This window comes from Coregonus lavaretus, assembly GCF_964263955.1.
Source record: "Coregonus lavaretus genome assembly, contig: HAP1_SCAFFOLD_386, whole genome shotgun sequence".
NCBI lineage: Eukaryota > Metazoa > Chordata > Actinopteri > Salmoniformes > Salmonidae > Coregonus > Coregonus lavaretus.
In genome coordinates, this window is record NW_028165272.1 from 209,443 (window position 1) to 217,665 (window position 8,223).

Consider the following 8,223-nt stretch of genomic DNA (forward strand, 5'->3'; position numbering starts at 1 on the left):
CATTGAGAATTCTGCCATCACAATTTCAGAGTCCATGTTTTATACTCATACGTCATACAAAAAGAAATCCCTTCCCTCTGTAGGCGGGCTGTAGTTTTCCACTCTAAAACTGCTCTACTGACCTTCAGTTCACACACACACACATATACACACATGCATACACACATACATACACACACACACACACATATCCTACTCCCTGCTTTACTCAGTTATTGCCGTTCTCACAATATTCTGCACCATGTTTTCATAACAGTTTCTCCCCTCCCTAAATTGGGAGGCCTCTTTATCTTAGTTTCTCAGTTGTCTTTGTTGTCTGGCCTAACTCTTACTCACATTGCTAAATAGTGGCTCAATGCCATAGCCTTTACTGGTCCTACACTCACACATTTCTAACACATTATACACAGTTTCAGGGTGTAATAATTAGTCATTAATAATTAATCTATCAATTCCACCCTTTGACTAAATATTACACACATACAAAATATATGTTGTTATAGAAATGAATCACACTCATTGAAGTATATAAGTTGGTTTGCATATTAAAACATTACAGGTTCATCAGGGTTACCCCATGATTAAAAGCATAACGTTACTTTTTAGCAATGGTAACTAGTACATCATACTTAAAACGAGACTTTAATACACAAAAGATAATTACAATAACTTTTAAACTAGAGATTTATAGTTCTAGGAAAACATCCAGTCTCAAACTATCTGGATCGTCGTCGTCCTCCACCAAGCCTGGTAGGTCATATCCTTAATTCCTTAGGTCGGAGTCCGGGATTGGGCCGTATCTCACCATCTGTTGGGAAACCGCCTTGCTCACCAACCCTCAGACACAGGGAATAAGACAACATCCACAAAGAACAAGTATACCCATAGAAGCTATAACTTCACCCAGAATAGTTACAACAATAGTTTTCCATTTACCAAATATGTTATCAAACTAACCGTTTATGGAGCTATCAATACCAGAGTTCTCAGCCAGTTCGTTTGCCAGCGTGGTGAGTCCCTGAAGCGCTTTGGTCACGAACCCGTCCGGTGCTGTATTGTTGGGGATGAAAGTACAGCACATAGATCCAAACAGAACACAAACTCCGCCCCGCTCAGCCAAAAGCATATCTAAAGCTATTCTATTCTGCCATGTCATTAAGCTAGTTGCCGCTGTCTGCTCAGCTAATCCCTTTATTGCATCACGAGTGTGGTTTATAAATCTTTATAATTTATCCAATCTACGTTTTTATTAATTGTTGACCACCAGAAAATACTTGATTCAAACCCAGCTGCGATCTGATTCCTAGCTTTGAATTGTTCTGGAACCCCTCAAGGTACTCCTATCCCATCAATATATATATCCTTTCATCAAAGGATCCCGGGAGGAGGTTCTACTTTCTACGTGACAACTCACCAGTCTCTGACACGTTTGATTGTTTGCGTATGTAGGTGAGTTCACAATCAGTTATCACCACACAACCATCAGATGTCAGCACGGGCCTGGTTTTGGGTCCTAAAATCCTCTGGCTGCAACAAAGAGGAGAGATTAGTCATGGTCTCTTTTAGTTGTGATATTCTCTGTGTGGGAGCAGGAGCTAAGATGCCTTACCCTGTATTCTATCTTATTAGTCCTAGAAAAACAATAAGACTCCCCTGTGACTTCAAACGGAGGCAACCCAGGTCGGGATGACTTTGTTATCGGGGGATACAGATAGTGCAAGTTACTACAAGACTCTTTCACCACATTCCCAGGTGGCTTGCATGGAACCTGACAGAGAGTTAAAGCCTGTCAAGGGGAACGGAGTAGTTGTTAACCTTGGTTTGGCTGTCCTACAGGCATAACAGTCCTCTTTAGACCGTATACTGAATCCATTCAAACCACAGGTTAAAATCTATTTACTCTGTCTCCATCTGTACTACTTCCTTCAGGTCTATAGTTTGCACTGTCTCACTACCTCCCTCAGAGAGGTTTACTCTATAGGGTGCCCCAGTTGAAGAGGATATCTCACTTGTCAGGTCTGTAATCTGTTTTAGCATAATTCAGACTTTCAGACAGTACCTACCCTTATATGGGTCGCACTGCCATTTCTGATAATTCCCTACTTTCACAATACTACACCTGTCCCTAAACTGTGTATGGAGATTGGTGATGTCCTTCCCTAAAGTCCCTAGTACTTCCCCTTTCCCTACGTCTAGCTGTCTCCTATGCCTTTTCAACTTGTGTTAGGTTAACTACCACTTCTGGCTGAAACAGGAGGGTCCGTGTGTGTTAGGAATATGGCCCCCACAATCAGACAGCTACCTACCGTCGGGAGACCTGTGAATCCCCACCCTCGCCCTGAGAACATGTCAGACGCCAGTGGCCAACCCATTGCTTCACCTTCTATCGAACTCACACAGGGATGATCAGACAGGGTAAGGGAATCTTCGTTAAGGAGCCAACCCCCGAGCCCTAGTGGTGATCGGTTCTTTCTCCTAACTCTGTGTTTGTTCGTCAGGTGTAGCTGGGTTTACCTTTTTGCAGTGAGTGACATGCACCCAGATGGATCTCTCAGCTATTCTGCTGGCAAAGGCAGTGTAGTATCGAGTAAATGCTGGCAATTATTGCTGATAAACAAAGGAGTCCGCTCATACTGAACCTTTGATCATAAGTTTTATTCATATCACAAGATTTCAGCATGAGGTTACAGGTGTCATGACACCCGGAGAACGGCGTCCCAGATTGCAATGGCCGCTCTAACCTCTTCGTCGTTTTTACCCAGTATATATAATCTTCCCAAGATATGGGTGGCTCCCTCTACTGTCCAATCCCCTGTCTACAACACACAGACTTCTCTGTCCTATCCGGGGTGTCACATTAAAACCATTCCCTCTGACACTAAAATAAACATCCTCTCCGGTTCCACTTAAAAACATTAACAACGTCATAATCTTAATACACTACATTCCCCCCTTCGAGACGAACTAAAAGTCTCGAAAACAAACAGAATAGGATTATGACAAGTAACAATTTATCTTATTGCGTATCTTTAACATTAAACCAAAAACATTTTTCTCTAGAGTGTAAATACCTTTCTATGAAATATGAACAAATGTTTATGAAGTGTGAATACATTACTATGAAATATGAACAAATCTTTATGGAGTGTGAGAGCGAAAAACCTGTCTGGCAGCCTTCGTTCCAAATATCCATCCATCAATCAAGACAGTAAAATTCTCTCACGGTCCCTCTGCCCCAGGCAACCACCTAGGTACTCCCGATGAATTCATAAATCTTTATCAATGCATTTGAAACTATGACGCAATTAAATACACATGTAAGCCCCTGCAAACAAAATACTATCCAAAATGTCCACTCTAAGGCTGGTCGACCCATCGGACCCTACAGTGAATCTCTATCCCTGCCTAGTCTCCCTGTCCCTAAGCATTCCCAAAATAAACAAAAACATCTAAGATCCCCACATGTATTCAATAACATCCAATATCATTCTACAAAAATTAATACCTAAGAATATGACACAAATTATGTATTACACATGCAAATATGTCTATATTTCATTGCAGACACTGGAATGTAGTCCACTACACTTCATCTCCTCCGTAGTCTCCTCTTCCAATGCATCGTTGATGATGGAATCGGAATCTTTCCACACCTTCCTTGTTCCATCTCCTCCAGTCATTCTCCTTTCATATTGTCTCTTCATATTGTCCTTGTTTGAGTATTTCAATCTCTACATATTCCCCCAAATGCTTCTGGAAGAAAAGAAAAGACCAAACAGTATCTTTTGCAAAACAACATTTTCAAATTAAAACATCAATATCAACTAAGAATATAAAAAAATGATATAAAATGATATATGAATCACATCATCCTATTTCCCCCCTTTGATTCATAACATCATACTAAAATCACACTAATATTGAAAAAAAAAAAAAATGAAAAATGATCAAATAATCAAAAAGGATATTTATCATCAATACTCCATCCAGTCCCACTTGTCCATCTTCATCCAGATCAGGAACAGTCAACAACGGCATCTGAGCGTTGTCTCCAGGCATCACAACTCCAACCTATCTCAATATCATAGCTTTCTCAAAGGTCAGTAACAAATTACAAACATCACACACAGTGCTATCAAAACTGCTATTAAATCGTAAACCATCACTGCTCCCACTGGGCCTAACTGATCTTGCAACCAAGACTTCGCTGACCATCGAGCTCCTTCAGATCTACCAAATGCATCCCTTATATTCTTCAATGCATCTATAACTGTCTGAAATCAAAGTATAGCTAATATTATCAATATGATCTGCCAAAAATTTTACACCATACCATGGAAAAAGTCCCCCCTTCTCTCTTAGACTTATCCTCCAATGATAGGCTTCAAGACTATGAAATGTCGCCATGTCCCTTTTCACCCTACTTCCAAACCTAGATTCAGATTTATCTGTGTCCGGTGCTACCCCTCTTTTAATGATAGAAACCTCATATGGAAGCTTCAACGTTGACATGTAACATTTACATTTACGTCATTTAGCAGACGCTCTTATCCAGAGCGACTTACAAATTGGTGCATTCACCCTATAGCCAGTGGGATAACCACATTACAATCTTTTTTTTTTTTTTTTTTTTTTGGGGGCGGGGGGGGGGTAGAAGGATTACTTTATCCTATCCCAGGTATTCCTTAAAGAGGTGGGGTTTCAAATGTCTCCGGAAGGTGGTGAGTGACTCCGCTGTCCTGGCGTCGTGAGGGAGCTTGTTCCACCATTGGGGTGCCAGAGCAGCGAACAGTTTTGACTGGGCTGAGCGGGAACTATGCTTCCGCAGAGAAAGGGGAGCCAGCAGGCCAGAGGTGGATGAACGCAATGCCCTCGTTTGGGTGTAGGGACTGATCAGAGCCTGAAGGTACGGAGGTGCCGTTCCCCTCACAGCTCCATAGGCAAGCACCACAATGTAACAACATCCTGTCCATCCATAGGGTAAGAATATATATGCTTTATCACCACAAACCCTCCAAATATCTCTAAAATTCCCAATAGTCACATTGTCAGGCAAAAGCTAATCTTTTAACCATCAAAGTCCTGCTCTTCTTACTAACTGGAACATAAAAAGTAACATTATATTTCTCATTACTACCCTTAAGGTCATGCTTACCCAAAGTTATCATATAATCATCACAATCTGATATTCCCATAAACATACCCCTTACATCATATGTTTTATTAGAACAAAAACAACTTTTAGCCCTCAATGGTTTCACCTCCAATGCATCAGGGTTCGCTGTTACCTGATTTTCCTTCCCATCTAACAAATTCACATAGGGTAATTCATTTAACCAAGAACACTTAAACCTAGGCTTAAACAAATGTTTTGACAATGACATTATTTTATCTGTTCTGGAATTCTCAACAGACATGGACCCTCAAGATTCCTCACTGATCTTACAGAATGAGCTAGCTGCTGGAACCAAAGATTCCTACCTGCCCATCCATCTTTAATTTTCACAACAGAAGAATCAAACCCATATGCCTTCCATTTAGTTTCTCTCTTCCCTAACGAGCGGTACTGATCAGATACCTCTCCTTGTCTGTCATTAAAATCAAAGAACTCATCCTGTACCTCCATGATAGTATCCTTCACTATTTCAGATGAATCTTCTCTACCACCATCTGTTCTCCTATTTTAACCCTATCCTTACTACCATTGACAGCACTCTCCATCCGTATCATTTCAGAAAAGTTGTTGTTTGTGTCTGTGTCATACTTCCTACATTTGCTATTGCCGTCGTACCATTAATCCCTTTCAAAGTTACCATTAAAGTAGTTGATTTAGTTGATGTAATACCCTTAACTACTTCTAGTGGGAAAGCTACCGATATCCTCTGTGTATTATTTACTGTTGGAGTGGCTACTGTAATATACTTATCCTGAACTCCTTCGGTGACTGTGGAAGCTTCAACAGATTTCAAATCTTCCATTATAAGCGTCACTTTACGAATTACATAGCCTTTTAACCAATAATTCTTAACCGGAACAAATTTTAATGCTTGCACTAGATAAGTACACATATATTCTCCCTGATCTTTCTCTGTAACATTACGCAAAATAAATGAACAATCACTCATAACCCTCTTCCACTTCATATCGTTGTACAACCTATACCTCCTTTGACTAGGTGCAACAGCTTCTACTTCTGGTCCTGATAACAATACTTCTTCTCCATAATTATCTCTCCATGTGGGAGGAACGTCCCCATCCTAACCCTAATAACAGTCTTTTTCCCCCTAAAATTGGTGCTGGAGCTATTGGTTCCCTTATAATCAAATGCGATATATTTATGGCTTTAATAACTATCAATGTTGAAAGAGTTGAATTGCTTCTCACTGTTGTTATAATAGGCTGAAGTGTTGATGTCCTTATTGTTACTTCATCCATTCTCCCTAAGACTTTTAACTCCTTACTTGTATTTCCCTCTATCACCACTAGTTCTCTCTCTCTTCCTACTAACTAACATTGAAACTTAGCTTACTCTCCTAGTTTTTCTTAACTTTTTAATCTAATCTTTTCTCCTAACCTTTAAACCTTTTCCACTGATTTATTCACAAAATCCTTTACCACCACATTTTTAGAATATGTGATTGGGAAGTCCCCACCTGCTTCTGACTTCTTTACACACAGACTTGGCAAACGACTAAACATCCCTTAGCCTAGCCTGAAATCTCTTGGTGTAGGAATGTAACCCAGAATAACAGTCACCCCTTTTAACTTTATTTTTCAGACAGATTGTCTAATAGGCAGTCTTATAGATTATCATCCTTCCTATGATATTATCTTTTTAAGCAAATATGATTCCCAAAAACCCTACTTTTTTTTTAAATCCTCTACCAGACAGTCGTCTAGTGTACATCTTATTGTACAGTTCAATTTACACAATGCATCTCTTTCCAACAATGCAATAGGTATATGTTCTAATATTAGTATGTCTATTTTAATTTCTCTTTGATTTTTTATAGCAGAGCTCAATTGGTTCCTTAAGAGTAATTAGCTGTTTTACTACCTCAAATCCCTATCCTAATTAGTTAATTTTACATAGTGAGATGTTTAACCTCTTTAGGCTCAACACAGATAAAAGCTTTTCCACTATTCACCATCACTTCTCATAGTCCTTTTTATTTTCACTTCAATTGTTAGATATTTTTCTTCCTAATTGGTGCTACCAGCTGACACCCCCCTTCTGATCTTCTAGGCAATCTAGAATCCTTGCTCCTTTAAGGGTTCACCTGGAGAACAGGTGATCTTCACTTGCTCCTTTATCTTCCTCAGAAATTTCCTCTGTTGTTTCCTCCTGGCCCATTGCACTCACAGGTAAAGTAACCAACCTGTCCACAATTATAACACTCTTCTGAAAGTTGCTGGAAGTGTAGCTGAAACCTTCCTCCTCCTTCTAAGCCTTCTCGTCCTCTTCCTCTCCAATTCTGTGTCTGTCCAGAAACTGGCTGTGGATATGAAACACCTGGTACCGCCCTTGGTGGCTGGTACAATTGCGGTTGGCCTTGTTCAGTTGAAGCTGTAGCAGTGATTGTTGATTTGGTTCACTCTGATTCTTCATAACCAAAGCTTGTTTCTTCTCCTTCTTCTTCTCCACCAGTTGTATTTGATTGAGTTTTCGGAGAGTTTCTTCATCCTGTTCTTTCTTGTTGTTGACATATCAGGATTCTTCAACAGCTTATATTCAAAAAAAAATTTAATCAATCAATAAAAATATGAATATTAAGAAATTATACTAAAAAAATTTATTAAAAAAAAAATTTAAAAAAAAAAAAAAAATCAATTAAAAAATCAATAAAAAAATTATGAATAATCAAAAACAATTTTTTATTTCTATATCCTATTTTACCAATTTATCAATTGGTGGCTATCTTACCACATCCCATCCGGAAAGTAAATGCAAGTAGTCAACTTCAGACTACAATACCCATAAACCCCCTTGCTTTATAAGCACCCAATTATTTTAATTTTACAGAATAATGTCAGTACTCGATTTCCAACAGAACTGTAATCAAACCCACTCATGCACAGAAACTCCAAAATGCAATTTTTAATGAATCAGTATTTGCCAAGCCTCTGTGAAATTGTCATAACATCAAACATCCTGTAGGGGAAGATTTTGTAAACAGAACAGCACCAAAACCTTCCTACTCGATCCTCTGTTGCGTCACAATC